Source organism: Puma concolor, chromosome C2 (assembly GCF_028749965.1).
Source record: "Puma concolor isolate L17-30 chromosome C2, mPumCon1.1.hap2, whole genome shotgun sequence".
Taxonomy (NCBI): domain Eukaryota; kingdom Metazoa; phylum Chordata; class Mammalia; order Carnivora; family Felidae; genus Puma; species Puma concolor.
In genome coordinates, this window is record NC_141675.1 from 28,675,366 (window position 1) to 28,692,559 (window position 17,194).

The window sequence follows — 17,194 nt, forward strand, 5'->3', positions numbered from 1 at the left end:
GAAAAATATATTTCTTGCTGTTTTATTTTGCTCAGGATCAAAAATTTGGAAAATGTAGAAAAGCACAATGAAGTTGAGAAACATTTCTTATAGTACCACTACCGAATGTTAACTGAGTTTAATGTATTTGCTTCTTGTCATTCTTCCATTCATATCTATTTTTAAAATAAAAATTTGATATACTCTTATTAAAGGATCTTGGCAAATAGTGTTTGAAAAGACTCACTGGAAGTCAGGGTGAGCTGACCAAGAGCTGCTCCAGGCTGGCCTAAGATCTCTTTACAAATTGCATCCTTTAGGATACGTCTGAGCAAAGAGGCCTGTTCCTAGAAGACACTGATCTAATTCCCACCAACAAAAGCCCAAGTTGCCGTAATATGACTTTATAAATTGGCTCCTTGTTACGAAGGCAAGAATTATGTTCATTTTATCTAGTTATGCTTTCAGCCACAAAGAATTTCTCCCATTCTCAGTGCTCATATTAGAAGCCACGAAACTCTGATCAAAGAGTGAAGCAAGGAATATTTAATAGAGACATGCAGGTTCCTATTAAGGCATGTCTAATACTTGGGTTATTTTGTTACTTTAATCATGTAGCAATCTTGTTGCTTTCTATAGCAACAAGTAAGAAGCAGGAATTCTTCTGACCAGCTAGTTAAAAGCCATGTTCTTCAAAACTTTTTTACTGTTCTTAGTGTAGCTACAAAAATTACTTTCTAGCTGTCTCAACTTCTGAATAAGCTCTCTAATCTCAGTCTCTTTATCTGTAAAATGTGAATGATAACATTATCTATTTCATAGAATTTGTTGAAGATTAAATGAGTCGATGTCTGCAAGGCAACTAGCAAAGTACCTGGCACATGGGAAACACAATAAATAGAAACTAATATCTATTATTAACAAGGACTGCATAATGTAATTCCTGTCCTGTTTTCAGACAATTTCTGAGAAGCAATGTTATAGTTTGTAGTCTTGTGATGAGTTCAGTAATGTGTGAAAACGGATACAATAGCTACTTCAGTGGAGAAATGTAATAGGATATTAAATGAAAGTGCTGTTTTGAGAAGTGAATTAAATGCACATGAGGAAATAAATGCTTTGTTAAGGACATGAGGGTAAGCACAGTCATAGATCCCTTCCTTTTTAGAATATTATCTCTAAGCCTGGAAGTATTACCTTTAAAGCTTAAAAAGGCCCAGAACCACAAAGAAGGAAAAAGGAGATAATATATAATGATTTATGGGTGGTGTAAATAAAGTATATCTATTATAGGTGGATAATATGTAAAAATTATATGCAAACAATAACAGACTTAAGACATAATTTTTGTCACTTTACCATACAATGGAGCAATTCCACACCTAGGTATCTACCCAAGAAAAATTAAAACATGCCCAACTAAAGATTTGTACAATAATGTTCACTGCAGCTTTATTCGTAGTCACCAAAAACAGGAAACAATACAAGTGTCCATGAGCTAGTAAAAGAACCAATAAGTTGTGGTACATCTATATGATGAAATACTTCCAGGAAAGAGAAAGGAATTAATTGCTGACATATGCAACAGTGTGGGTAAACTTTTAAGACATGTTAAAGAAGCCAGACACAGAAGATTGCATGTTGTATGATTCCATTTATATGAAATTCTAGAAAACGCAAATCCACAGAGACAGAGAGCAAATCAGAGTTAGCTTGAGGCTCAAAGTGGGAGCAGGGAATTACCATAAATGGAAATAAAAAAACTTTTTGGAGGGATTGAAAGGTTCCCAAACCAGATTGTGGTGATGGTTGCACAACCGTATGAGTTTACTAAAATACATTGAACTGTGCACTTAAGATGGGTGAATTTTTTTTATATGTAAATTGTACATTAATAAAGCTGTTAAAAAGCTAATGGGGGCGGGGGACACTTTGTGGGCTGGAAAATAAAAACTGTAATAAAGACTGACAATGCTGGGAGTGTTTAAATTGGATCAGGGAAGGCTGAGACTCAACAAATTCCTGTCCATTACTGGTCCCCAAAGTACAAAGTACCCAATTTACTCCAATGACAAATTTACATTTTAATTTTTTTTTTCAACGTTTTATTTATTTTTGGGACAGAGAGAGACAGAGCATGAACGGGGGAGGGGCAGAGAGAGAGGGAGACACAGAATCGGAAACAGGCTCCAGGCTCCGAGCCATCAGCCCAGAGCGTGACGCGGGGCTCGAACTCGCGGACCGCGAGATCGTGACCTGGCTGAAGTCGGACGCTTAACCGACTGCGCCACCCAGGCGCCCCTCCAATGACAAATTTAGATGCAGGAGAAAATAAATCCCGTATACAAGAAATTGTGATAATATCAAATCAAAGTTACCTTTTGTTTCAGCTTATACCTGTAAACACTAGTAAGAATCCTGAAAAGTAGCTGATAATTAAAAAATGCTTAAGCAGAAATGAATTTTCTTATAACAAAGTAAAAGCACTTACTACACCTGAATGGATTGGAAAAATTCAATCAAACAGGACAATGCAAAGTGTAAGCTTACTAAAAGCATATCTCGTATGGTGCTATAAGCAGTGAGAGAACTGCATTTGCCCATCACCTGACCATGTGTCTGAACTATGTTCATAGCTAGCAAGAGGACCAATTTTTAGTACACTATTTTAGTACACTATTTAGGACCAATTTTGAGTACACAAACTTTAGACCAAGTTCTTCAAAAATTTATGCGTGTCTATATATTTCTTCAAATATTGGAAATAAGAAAGTATCTGACAGCATTGTTTGCAATGGCAAGAACCTGGAAATGACCTGAATATCCATCAATAAGGGAATAGAATTATGGTACAACTTATTGAGAATAATGTGGAACTCTCAAAATTCCCGAGTTAGATTTATATGCATTGAGCTGGAGGAATGTCTGTGTTGGGGGAAAAGCAAGATTTAGAGGAATGCATATAGTATCATCCAACTTTTGTAAAAAATAAAACTATATATGTCTAGATGTATGTAGGTGTTTGTAAAATTATGGGAAAGTTTGGAAGGATAAACAGAATGTTTATAACCTCAAGTGGCTGGATTTGGAGAAAGGTGGGTGATATATCTGTATTGATTTTATTTTGATATATCTCTATTGGTTTTGTTTTGATATATCTCTGTATCACTAGACTAGTTACAATGAACAAAAATTAATTTGCAATTTCAAACTGAAACTCTTGGTTTAGTCCCTCTTCCTGTCCTCATACTCAGCCAAATTCTTCATGTTGATATAATAGACTTGGTATGAAATAAAACCACAGAGCTGATTTCTTTCCTAAATGTGGAAGCAGATAATAATCATAATAATCACACCTGATCTCTTCAATGAACTTGGCTATTGCTGTGTATAGATCAGCTGGCGTTTATAGATGGCTTTACTGCCAAATTTCAATGTCAGTTGTTGATTTTTCCTGTTGCTACATTCTATTTTGTTCAGATAAATTGTTTTTGGTAAACCAATTAAGCATATAAACGTATACTGGAAAAAATTGATAGGTAATACTTCAAAACTAAGCAAAATGGAAGTATGGCAATCTAATTTTATTCAGGAATATACAGTTTCCACAATCGCAGTAGAAACTCTGTAATTAGAAATCAGTTTAAACCACATGTGTTTCAACTTCTTATTATTCTTTACCATATCTGTTTGTTGAATTCAGAAATAGCTGCATTCAAAATGAAAGAAACAAGGAAGTAAAAAGCCAGTAGTCATTTAGAGTTAAAAATTGAAACTTCAAAAAATATATATTTTCTTTATAATGGTTAAAAGTATTAGGACTGAATACTAACTCTACCTATATATATGATTTGGGACACATTTTCTTAGCTACCAAATAAGAACTAATAATTCCATTTCTGTTATAAGTTTCTGAAGGATTAAATAACATAATGCATGTATAGTATTATTAGGACAGTGCCTGAAAACAGTAAGTACTCAATAAACATCAGCTACTGTTATTATTATTTGGGACTATTCAATGGTTAGGTATAAAACTGAGTCTTAGCTATGCCCATCATGAACTTAATGCTCATGGCTGAACTTACTGGTAGTTCTCAACCTATATCATGCTCTTTTTTAATGCAGTTGAATATAACCCTTTTTGCAATGGGACTTCATATTTGTGTTTTCAACCCTGATTATTCATATTGAATTCCTCAGAATTGCTTTACTGCCATTGGAAATTCCTTGGTCTTCAGTATGTTTAGAAGAACTTCCTTGCCTTTGGAGATAGCTAAAAGAAAAAAAAAAAACCACATTTCACCATCTTCATTTCTGGAAATAAAAGCAATAAAATATAGGGTATGAAAGATGATCAAGGGATCTAGCAAGTGAGTCTAACTCAAAGAAGATCTAGGACAAAACATGACTGGAGGCTGAAGTCATTAAAGGGATAGGACACTTAGATCACAGGATTGAAACTAAAGAGAATCAATACCAGAACTGAGAGTGGTTATTTACAGGAAATCTTTGCAGACATTACCCATGTGTTCATGTACTTTATTTTTGCTACAAGCTTGGCATATGTAATATATAACATATTACATGTGTTAAAAATATTGTGTGTACATCTTACAAAAATAAAATAACTAGATAGGAATATTCTAAGCTACAGGAAGGCTACAATTTATTGCAGAGTGAGGAAGAATTGTACTAAACTTAATAACAAAAAAGTCAAAAGATAGTCTTCCACATCTTTTGAAATGACCTATGTCCAATAATGTTCATTCCAGCCTTCTTTATAAAAGCAAAAGACTGGAAACAACCTAAAAGTCCATCAATAGGAGAAAAATTGAATTATGGTTCATCTGTACATTGGAATAATTTTCAGCCTTCACAAAGAATGAGACAATGAAACCAATTCTGGGGATATATTATTAATAAAAAATGTAAGCTACTGAACTGGGTGTGGTTTGCTACCATTTCTGTAAAAATTAACTATATACATGTAATATAGTTATATTTGTTATATATGTGTTATATAACATGTATATATACATATACACACATATGTATCCATTATACATATATACATCGATGTATGCATGTAAGATACTCAGAATCATGGAATGGTCCTGATGCTTTCTAGTTCTCATTCTTGTAACATCCTGGAATAGCTTGGATTTTAAAAAACATCCTGAAAAATTGAAATGCTATCAGCTTTTTAAGTGTCATCTTTTTAGGGAGCTGAGTTTAGCCTTTCTGGTGCTTCAATGAAAAAAATTATAATTCCAATTGTAGTACTAGGTAGTAGAGCGGTATTTACTGTGCTCTTGCTCTGTTCCTGGCACTTTCCAGGCACTTTTCCGCGCACTATAGATAGTGCACATATGTACGGACCTTCACTATAACTCTGTGAAATATGTGTTCTCTTTATTCATTTTAAGATAAGGAGAGGCACCTGGGTGGCTCAGTCGGTTAAGTTTCTGTCTTAGGCTCAGTTAATGATCTCATGGCTCTTGAGTTCAAGCCCCACATCAGGCTCCGTGCTCACAGCTCAGAGCCTGGAGCCTACTTTGGATTCTGTGTCTGCCTCTCTCTCTGCCCCACCCCTGCTTGAGCTCTGTCTCTCAAAAATGAATAAACATTAAAAAAGAATGTTTTGGGGCGCCTGGGTGGCTCAGTCGGTTGAGCGTCCGACTTCAGCCAGGTCACGATCTCGCGGTCCGTGAGTTCGAGCCCCGCGTCGGGCTCTGGGCTGATGGCTCAGAGCCTGGAGCCTGCTTCCGATTCTGTGTTTCCCTCTCTCTCTGCCCCTTCCTCGTTCATGCTGTGTCTCTCTCCGTCTCAAAAATAAATAAACGTTAAAAAAAAAATTAAAAAAAAAAAAGAATTTTTTTTTTAAATGAGGAAACTGAGGCAGAGAGACTAGGTAACTTGTCTAACTCCCTCTCAAAAGTGAAGTGTGGACTGTGACCATGTTCTTCATTGATCAAAGAGGAGGGACAGCCAGTAACATTAAAAAAAAAAAATTTTTTTTTTTAACGTTTATTTATTTTTGAGAGACACAGAGAGAGCATGAGCAGGGGAGGGGCAGAGAGAGGGAGACACAGAATCTGAAGCAGGCTCCAGGCTCTGAGCTGTCAGCACAGAGCCCGACACAGGGCTCAAATTCATGAACCATGAGATCATGACCTGAGCCAAAGTTGGACACTTAACTGACTGAGCCACCCAGGTGCCCTTCCAGTAACATTTTTATCATCAAAGTTCTCTGATTTCAGCAGACCACTGCCAGAATGAATTCCTGAACACAGTACTTGAAATGCCTGCCCCACCCTACCTCAGACAACTTTAATGAATACTGAGAGATGAACATATGTGAAATGTCTTAACATGTGTAAGAAAAATAACAAACATTCTATTCTAAAATACTTAAGGTAGACAAGGTTTTTATAATCTCAATACAGGTAATATCGCCATTTACCTAGCTGGTAATTTCTACCAGAAAAGCCCCTTTCTTCTTTGTATCTAATGTATTTTAGGAAAGCTAGTGCTCCTTTTAAAGAAGTCTAAGAAAACTTCCTAGTGAGGGAAAATTGCAGCAAAAATCCCCAGGCGAGGACAACTGGGGACAACAGACAATAGCGGAGCAACTGAAGAAACAGGAGATGGCGAAGGAAAACCATGATAGCTCCTAACGGCAAGCAGTAAGAAAAAAAATCTATCCAAGCCAAATTGTTTTGTAGCCTTCTACTTCTAGTAAGGACAGAGCTGGCTCAGAACTGGCATAATTCTGAAAATTATAATATATGCTAGTGCTGACACTGTGTATCTTATGAGAGAGTATCAAAACATTTTACCCAAAGACAGCAATTTGACAACCTCTTTATTCTCTAGAACAAACCCCTTGCCCCGGGTATTGGAGGTTTTATTCGAGTTAATACAAAAGCAGACAGAGACTTCTGTCCTTTGTCTTTGGATTTAAACTCCTTCCCCTATAGAAAACTGTGCTTGTGAAATACACAGCATTAACACTTTAGCCAAACATATTGACAGGGCATCATGACTCGATCGTGGAAGGCCTTTTCTCAGCAACGCCAGCTCAGAACTATAAGCCAGGACGCTGCTTATGGCAGCAGGAAGTTTACAAAGCAGTAAACATCTTTCCTCTCTAACTAGTCTCGCTTATAAAAAGAATTGTGTTCAGCAAATAACAACGTGGAACACCGTGGGAAGAGAAGAGAGTAGAGCAGAACAGGGTCAGAGCTGAAGAGCTGGGAGAAAAACAACCATTGATTTTATTTATTTATATTTATGGATTTTGTTTTTGAGCCTTTAATATCAGAGAATGGACCATAGTCTCGGTCTGGCTCCTGTAGACTTCTGGATGCCAGAAAAGGGTGGAAAAGGGAGAAAACACTTCCCTTCTTTGCATTAGAAAGAGAAATGTCAGCAAAAGGTATTGGTTTGTTTTCTTTGTTCTTTTTATCAGCAAAGCCAGTGTGCTGCTATTGTTTGCTGGCCTAACAAAAATGAAATCAAGGCTTTCACTGAACAGCCCTTCTATTCTTTAGCCAAATGCTGAATCAACATCCCTGCTTCTGCAACAGCTTGCTTTAATGATCCTAGACAGTTTCTGTTCTTGTCATGTACTGGGTCACAAAGAGGAAAGAGGGATAACAGAAAGCAGAATGGGACAGAGACCAAATTCATGCTTTGAAGGCTATTTGGACTGATATCAAAACAGTTCCTCAGAGAGGCAGAACTGGAATTATTTATTAGCTTCCTACTACATATGTTTTGTAGTTACTTTGTGTGCCATGGTAAAAATGAATGTTTTATAAAATCTCTATCCTTCTCATTCAACTGAGCACATTTAACTATTTTCAACAAATCCTGTTGTGATCTTCATGACTTCTCTGAGAATTTTCATATATTGATTTTTTTTTTTATTATCCGTTGCTAAAACTGTGTTAACACTATCTGACAGAATCAAAGGTTAATGCAAAACGAGATAAGCAACCTCCAATCCAGAGGCTTGTTAGGGTCTGGGGGTGCTACACGGTTCACTCTGGCCCTACCCCTGGCAGAACGGGAGATCATCTCTCACAGTCCAAATTGTTAGAGGCTTGAGTGAGCCCCCAGGGCTCTGAGTTCACAGTGGTGACATGTAGTAATGCTTATGGCATTCTGAGCCAGAGGAAGTCAGGCTTTCTTTTCAGACACTCGAGCCACCACTCCCTACTGTCCAGTTTGTGGCACTGGATTTGTCATCACCCAGGACTCCTGCAGTCGAAGAGAGATTCAATACCACAGTCACAAAGGGACAGCAGCAGCAAGGAATGATTAGTTGCCTTTTTCAACTGAAAACACTCTTAATAATCTGCAACTGTGTAATCAAATGCCACCTAAGTCAGTGCAGATTCTTACAATGTTAATCAGGGTGTTTTTGTAATCAATTGTTGCCTGAGTAAATGGACCATGTAGGAGGACTCTTCAACTCTGTTGATGGTTGAAGACCTTTTGGTCATTTTTTAATGTAAAAGTCCCCTTGAGTGAAGTTGGGGGGAGTGATTAAAAAGTGAAGTAAAGGAGTTCCTGGGTGGTTCAGTCACTTAAGCATCCAACTCTTGATTTCAGCTCAGGTCATGGTCTCAGGGTTGTGAAATCAAGCCCCCCAACACCCCTACCCCCCCCCCCCCACCGCCAGTCAGGCTCTGAGTGGGGCATGGAGCCTGCTTAAGATTCTCTCTCTCAGGCTCCCTCTGTGCTCCTCCCCCCCCCCCCCCCCCGCCAACTCTTTATCTCAAAAAAAAAAAAAAAAAAGTGAAGACAAAAAAATGCAGGTGGAGAGAGAAAAATAGAAAGGTCAACTATGTATGTTTGAAGATAAAACCAGGTTTCCTTGCTCATCCTTTGTGGGTTGTTACCATTAAGGGCTGTGGTAATATATTCATCTGCTCACTTCTTAAAATATTGGGAGAGTGTTCCTAGTGTTGAAATAGTCCTCCTTTTCCCAAGACACCTTTTGCCAAATGGAAGAACGGGTGAATGAGTTAAGGAGTACCACTAAGGGAAACAAAGAAAATAACCAACAGCTTCCAGGACCTAATTTCTTAATACACCTGATGCCACATAGATGTGGACTCTGGGTGCAAGGCAACAGATAATGTAATAAATCAACTAAAATGCTAATATACAGTCATTTTACTTTTTTTAAAAAAAGTATGAAAATATCCCCTTTAATCCACCAGCTTTGATCCTATGCAGTTTAATTTCAGTTGATTTTTGATTATTTTGCAGTTTCACTTCCCCCTTGTCATTTATTTGATTTCACTAGAAACGGACTATTTACTTTCTATTTGTTACTCCTAATTTAGGCTATCAATGGGTTGGAACTGAGGAAGACTGCAAATGAGAGTAAGTTCTATTTTCTGTTATTTAAAATTACAGACAATATTTTTGAGGAGATCATTTACCCATAGGTCAAATTTTAATACAAGATAACACAGTATTATGAATGATGTTGATAAGAATAAGGTACAAATGTAGTTCTGCCATGTTATTTTGAGAAAACACACCATAAACAAAGTGTGGAAGAGTTTTCCTTTATTTACAAACCTCCAACATAAATTTTTAGTGGAATTACAACCAGAAGTGACTTGGTAATGATCAAGGAAAGAGGAAATCATGGCTATTAGAGCTAATGTCTTAAATGAAGGTAATCGGTTTAGAGCACGGATTTTGAAATACAAGGTACCTGGTTGGAAAGGCTCTGTAACTTTTAGTGATAAGACATTGGGAATACTAAATACCTTCTCTAAAGTCTTGGGTTCCTCACCTAGTAAACGGGGATAATAATAGCATCTTCCTTTCATTGCAGGATTGCAATGAAAATTAAATCAGATGATGTATTAAAGCTCATAGCATAGGGGCACCCGGGTGGCTCAGTTAGTTAAGCATCCAACTTCAGCTCAGGTCATGATCTCATAGCCCATGGGTTGGAGCCCCACATCAGGCTCTGTCCTGACAGCTGGGAGCCTGGAGCCTGCTTCAGATTCTGTGTCTCCCTCTCTCTCTGCCCCTCCCCTACTCACATTCTGTCTCAATCTCTCTCAAAAATAAACATTTAAAAAATTAAAAAAATTTAAAAAAAAAGTTCACCAAATCACTGGGGCACCTGGGTGGCTCAGTCGGTTAAGGGGCCAACTGCAGGTCAGGTCATGATCTCACGGTCTGTGGGTTCAAGCCCTGTGTCAGGCTCTGTACTGACAGCTCAGAGCCTGGAGCCTGCTTTGGATTCTGTGTCTCCCTCTCTCACTCTGCCCCTCCCCTGCTTGCTCTCTCTCTCAAAAATTATAAACATTAAAAAAAATTTTTTTATAGGTTCACCAGATCACCAAGTCTAATTATTCTGTTTTTCTATATAATGTTAGAAGACATATATTTTCTCTAATGTGGATTTCATTAACCTATGTGTCTGTGTGTAAATATGGATTACTTGAAAAACTATGTAACTATTAGAAAACTATGTTTGCTATAAGATGTCTCTATATATGTTAAATAATTTAAGATTGTTTACAAATATTAAAACAAAATAGTTTTTATTTCTCAATTTAAATTTCTGTCAACAACCAAATTAGTTCTAAAACATGAATAAGTCTGAGTTTTGCAAAAATGTCCCCAATGAATAATACAGTGAGATATTTAAATAGATGGTGGCCCCATGGTGCTTTAGGTCTGAAACAAGCAAAATGTGGTAAATCATTATTTAGCACCTCCCCGACATAAATAATGCTGACATTATTTAGCTGTCAGCACAGAGCCCGACATGGGGCTCAAACTCACAAACTGAGATCATGACCTGAGCCACTCAACCAACTGAGCCACCCAGGCATCCCGATTTGGTGAACTTTTAAAGTGTTCCTTAGTCTAAGCTATCCATATGATTTTCGAAAGATTCTGTTATCAGACCATAAATGATAAACTCAGCCTACATATAAGACTATATGTTGGAAATTCCTTGGTTTAGAAATATTAATGACCCTCACGAAAAATTTAACCCCTGAACTTCTAACTAGCTATTACTGCATACATTTTCTCTCTGGTGGAAATTCTCAGTGTTTATTATTTGGTAATTCTCCTAAAACGATCTGGGACTCCCTTAGGCATCTTTTCCTCTACCTACTGATGGTAATAATAATCACCGCAGAATTTGTGTTCTGGTCATAGCAGAAAATCTTTAAGTTTCTAGAGAGTACAGAGGAAGGACTAGAAGAAGATCTAAGTTGTCTATTCTAACTGTTCAAACTGTATCATTTCGCCTGTAATTAAAAACAGTCATCAAATTACTCTTGGAAAATCCTAGGCTTTGGAACCAGGTGGATGTGGATATTTTTTAAAAAAAATTTTTAATGTTTATTTTTGAGAGAGAGAGACAGAGAGAGAGAGAGAGAGCAAGCAGGGGAGGGGCAGAAAGAGAAGGAGACACAGAATCTAAAGCAGGCCCCAAACTGTCAGTTCACAGCTGGATATGGGCCTTGAACTCACCAGCTGTGAGATCAAGACCTGAGCTGGAAGTCTGATGCTTAACTGACTGAGCCACCCAGGTACCCTTGGTGGATGTGGATTTAAATTCTAACTCTGGCACTTACTTAACTGGGGGACTTTGGGCAGGTCCCATAAGCCCTCTGAACCTTGGAGAGTTTCTCATCTATACAAAACAGGTAACAACATGTTAGGGTGTAGGGTGAACTTTTAGTGCACAGTAATACCCCTCCCTCACAACTCTTCTTTGCTCTGTCATGCCTGTCTTCAACTTCCATTTTCTTTTTTTTTTTTCAATATATGAAATTTATTGTCAAATTGGTTTCCATACAACACCCAGTGCTCATCCCAAAAGGTGCCCTCCTCAATACCCATCACCCATCCTCCCCTCCCTCCTACCCCCCATCAACCCTCAGTTTGTTCTCAGTTTTTAAGAGTCTCTTATGCTTTGGCTCTCTCCCACTTTAACCTCTTTTTTTCAACTTCCATTTTCAACATAGTAATATAAAGTCTCCTATTCCGTGAATATGTATTCACAGATTAAAAAACAAATCTCCCCAACTCAGAACGGGATTTAGGTCATTAGAGGTCCTCAATTCTACACCCACGAAATAAGTGAAGGGAACTCAACAAAATTCTGATTTTTCTCATGATTATTATTTTGATGCTTTTAATAAAACATTAAATAGCAAATCCTTTTTAGGTTTCTTTCATCTTTGGGGTCTTTGCTTTGCTGGTACCCTAAGCACTTGCTTAAACTGCCTACTGTGTAATCCAGCACTGCCCCAAATATTGCATTATTTTCTTCTAGAATTACAAAGAAAGAGAACAAAAGGTATATAAGGAAAAGAGGAAGTTAACACTTAGGAAACATGAGTGGTGCTTACTAAATGCTCCATAAAAGTCTTCTTTTGCCCTTCTTTCTTGGTTTTTAACATTTAGACAGTATTAATTTATTCCCTATTATGAAAGATAAGGACTTGGCACATTTAGACTATCTCCCTCTCCCTTATCCCATTTTTAAGTTTATGATTTTTATTCTTCTATTATGTACATTTATAATATTAAATAATATTGGTCCATCATTATCAGATAGTGTGTCTTGACTCTTAATCCTCAAAACAACTGTAGTTGATATGTATATTACCTTCCTTTCTTTGATAAGGAAATTGAGGTCCAAAGGTTAAGTAGCTAATAACTGGTAGAACTGGGATTTGAACATTTACAAGACAAAGGAAAGGAAAGAAAAACATACGTACATACATATCTCCCCAAGTAAGTGAATACATTCGTCAGAAGATAATCACAAATGGGAAAAAAAGGGGACCCTACTTGCTGTAATTAAACCATTGTTTCTTTTGAGTACAGTACACTGCTTTCCACTGTCAAAGGTTTGTTTGATAGGCAGAAGTGTAATAGACCCACTGTAACTGTACCATTTTTTGAAATTGCGTGGCTGCAGTGACTAAGTGTGTGAGTGACTTTCATATTAGTAAGATTTTTTTGAAATTGCATTGATTAATAGGTACCTTTTATTTTGCTTTACATTCATTTACTATTTATTTTTTGCAAAATATCCACAGTATAGATTTGAGAACCAGTAGCTGAGCTTGAAATACTACTTCCTATATACTAGTTTTATTTTGCTTTATGCTCAGTAAGTGGCTGCCACCTGATTACTGTTGCTCAGAAGGAAAAAAATAGTCATGTTTTTTTTGGCAAAATTAAGTTTTATACAGAAATGGCAGTCATATCTTTATACGTACAAAGTCAGCAAGAATTTAATTGTGTAATTAAGTGTTATGTTCTTAGATGAACATAATATGAACAAGTCATTATCCAATATCAACAAATCGACATCTTTTCCTCATAGTTGTGGTGAATTTTGATGAAATCAATGGGAAGTAGAAGCTTCTGTGCACCTAATTAACTTTAGAGGATGTTTTCTCACCTTGATTCCTAGTGAATGGGCCATTGGCATTCTAATAACTTCATGATCAAATTTTGGCTCATTACTCAAATATTGTACAGATGAACACCACACGCATCTAGGTCTTTACACATCGTTAACATTCATGTATGACTTTAGCAAGTCGACTGTGTTCTCTTGCAAGAAATAAAAAAATAATAACACCTTTTTGGCATGAACTATTTTATGATTTTTCATGGTAAGAGTAGTCAGATACAGTTGTCAAGAATGAACACTTGAACTTCCCTGTTTTGTGAATTAATAGTTTAAATGTCTGTTTATCTTGTCTTGTCCAGACAGAGGGAACTCAAGCACAAGGATTATATATAAACCAGTTGGAGACCCTGAGATTAGTGAGGAAATTAGCAGGTATCGAGTGCTTAGTAGGCAGGTGCTCCATCCACATAAGTTATTTTAACTCTCACTACTGTCTCTCAAGTTATCAATATCCCTAGTTTACAGATGAGGGAACTGAAGCTCAAAGAGGATCAGAGACTTGCTTGTGATGTTTTACCACCTTATATTTCCTTGAAGGGCTGATGAGTAAAAATGTCTGTAATAATTTCTTTTTTTTTTTTCAATATATGAAATTTATTGTCATATTGGTTTCCATACAACACCCAGTGCTCATCCCAAAAGGTGCCCTCCTCAATACCCATCACCCACCCTCCCCTCCCTCCCACCCCCCATCAACCCTCAGTTTGTAGTTTTTAACAGTCTCTTATGCTTTGGCTCTCTCCCACTCTAACCTCTTTTTTTTTTTTTTTTCCTTCCCCTCCTCCATGGGTTTCAGTTAAGTTTCTCAGGCTCCACATAAGAGTGAAAACATATGGTATCTGTCTTTCTCTGTATGGCTTATTTCACTTAGCATCACACTCTCCAGTTCCATCCACGTTGCTACAAAGGGCCATATTTCGTTCTTTCTCATTGCCATGTAGTACTCCATTGTGTATATAAACCACAATTTCTTTATCCATTCATCCGTTGATGGACATTTAGGCTCTTTCCATAATTTGGCTATTGTTGAGAGTGCTGCTATAAACATTGGGGTACAAGTGCCCCTATGCATCAGTACTCCTGCATCAGTACTTATCCCTTGGGTAAATTCCCAGCAGTGCTATTGCTGGGTCATAGGGTAGGTCTATTTTTAATTTTCTGAGGAACCTCCACACTGCTTTCCAGAGCGGCTGCACCAATTTGCATTCCCACCAACAGTGCAAGAGGGTTACCGTTTCTCCACATCCTTGCCAGCATCTATAGTCTCCTGATTTGTTCATTTTGGCCACTCTGACTGGCGTGAGGTGATATCTGAGTGTGGTTTTGATTTGTATTTCCCTGATAAGGAGCGACGCTGAACATCTTTTCATGTGCCTGTTGGCCATCCGTATGTCTTCTTTAGAGAAGTGTCTATTCATGTTTTCTGCCCATTTCTCCACTGGGTTATTTGTTTTTCGGGTGTGGAGTTTGGTGAGCTCTTTATAGATTTTGGATACTAGCCCTTTGTCCGATATGTCATTTGCAAATATCTTTTCCCATTCCGTTGGTTGCCTTTTAGTTTTGTTGATTGTTTCCTTTGCTGTGCAGAAGCTTTTTATCTTCATAAGGTCCCAGTAATTCATTTTTGCTTTTAATTCCCTTGCCTTTGGGGATGTGTCGAGTAAGAGATTGCTACGGCTGAGGTCAGAGAGGTCTTTTCCTGCTTTCTCCTCTAGGGTTTTGATGGTTTCCTGTCTCACATTCAGGTCCTTTATCCATTTTGAGTTTATTTTTGTGAATGGTGTGAGAAAGTGGTCTAGTTTCAACCTTCTGCATGTTGCTGTCCAGTTCTCCCAGCACCATTTGTTAAAGAGACTGTCTTTTTTCCATTGGATGTTCTTTCCTGCTTTGTCAAAGATGAGTTGGCCATACGTTTGTGGGTCTAGTTCTGGGGTTTCTATTCTATTCCATTGGTCTATGTGTCTGTTTTTGTGCCAGTCTGTAATAATTTCATAGCACATTGGAAATCTTTACTGCAAAATCCTTTATGGAAAAGCATACATAAGCCTCTTGATTTTTCCTCAAATCTGGTAATACTGAAAGTGTTTCATTAACTAGTAGGAACGTTTGAACTGAAAAATCCTCAGCAATGCATAGACTGCAAAAAAAAGAAAAAGAAAAGAAAAGAAAAAAACCAAGCAGTTGGGGTTAAGTTTAATAAAAGAACACAGAAGGCCTTCTCCTTAATAAAATAGTATTTCAATAATGGTTTCAAATTGTTAAACCACACACCAGGTATTTCATTTTCCCTCTTTTTTTTTTTTTTTTTATTATTTATTTTTGGGACAGAGAGAGACAGAGCATGAACGGGGGAGGGGCAGAGAGAGAGGGAGACACAGAATCGGAAACAGGCTCCAGGTTCTGAGCCATCAGCCCAGAGCCCGACGTGGGGCTCGAACTCACGGACCGCAAGATCATGACCTGGCTGAAGTCGGACGCTTAACCGACTGCGCCACCCAGGCGCCCCTCATTTTCCCTCTTGATCCAACCCTGAAAATAAGGTCAGAACTCAATAATTTTCTGTAATTAAATGAAAGCATGTTTTGGGTAATAGAAGTTCAAAATCCTTCCTATGTGACCATAATTATACTTTTTAAAAATACATTTTCATTCATATTAATAAAATTAGAGTTCCTGGGATAGGATTAATTGAACAGGTGAAGCCAGGCTATGATTGATTGGTTGAATTGATTGATTGATTGATTGGTTGGCTGGTTTCAAGTATGCTCCATGCCCAGCTCAGAGCCCAACTTGGGGCTTGAATTCATGCCTGAGATCAAGACCTCTAAGTGGAAATCAAGAGTCAAATGCTTAACCAACTGAGCCACTCAGGCACCCCTATGATTTATTTATTTATTTATTTATTTATTTATTTATTTTTTTCAGCGTTTATTTATTTTTGGGACAGAGAGAGACAGAGCATGAACGGGGGAGGGTCAGAGAGAGGGAGACACAGAATCCGAAACAGGCTCCAGGCTCTGAGCCATCAGCCCAGAGCCCGACGCGGGGCTCGAACTCACGGACCGTGAGATCGTGACCTGGCTGAAGTCGGACGCTTAACCGACTGCGCCACCCAGGCGCCCCTATTTATTTATTTTTTAATTGTGAATACTATTTATGTGTACATGCATATGCACATACATCAAGGAATCCATGTGCTATCATCATTTGTCACATGTTGGTAATATTTTCAAGTCTATACAATTATTTGAGTATCATAGAGGAACATAACAAGCTATATGTGGCAAGATAAACCTTAAGAAAAACAAACAAAAAACAACCACATAGAAAATTAAAATGAAGTCCAGTAGAAGGTGATTCTGTGGGAGCTTCAAGCTTGTTAACTGGAAAGTATTTTCTGACTGTATGTCTGTACAAGACTTTCTAAGCCAGCAGTGTCAGAGGAAAAGACAATAGGAGCCACCTATACAATTTTACATTTTCTGGTAGCTACATTTGAAAAAAAAGAAAACAAGTAAAATTAAATAATGTATTTTATTTAACCAAATATAGATCCAAAATATTCTTTCAACATGTAATCAACATAAAAATTATTAATGCAATATTTTACTATTAAATCTGGTATTTTAGCTTTATTTCAAGTATTCAGGAGGTACATGGGGTTAGTGGCTACTGTACAGAAAACAGGTCAAACCTTGCTGAATTACACAGAGTTCCTAG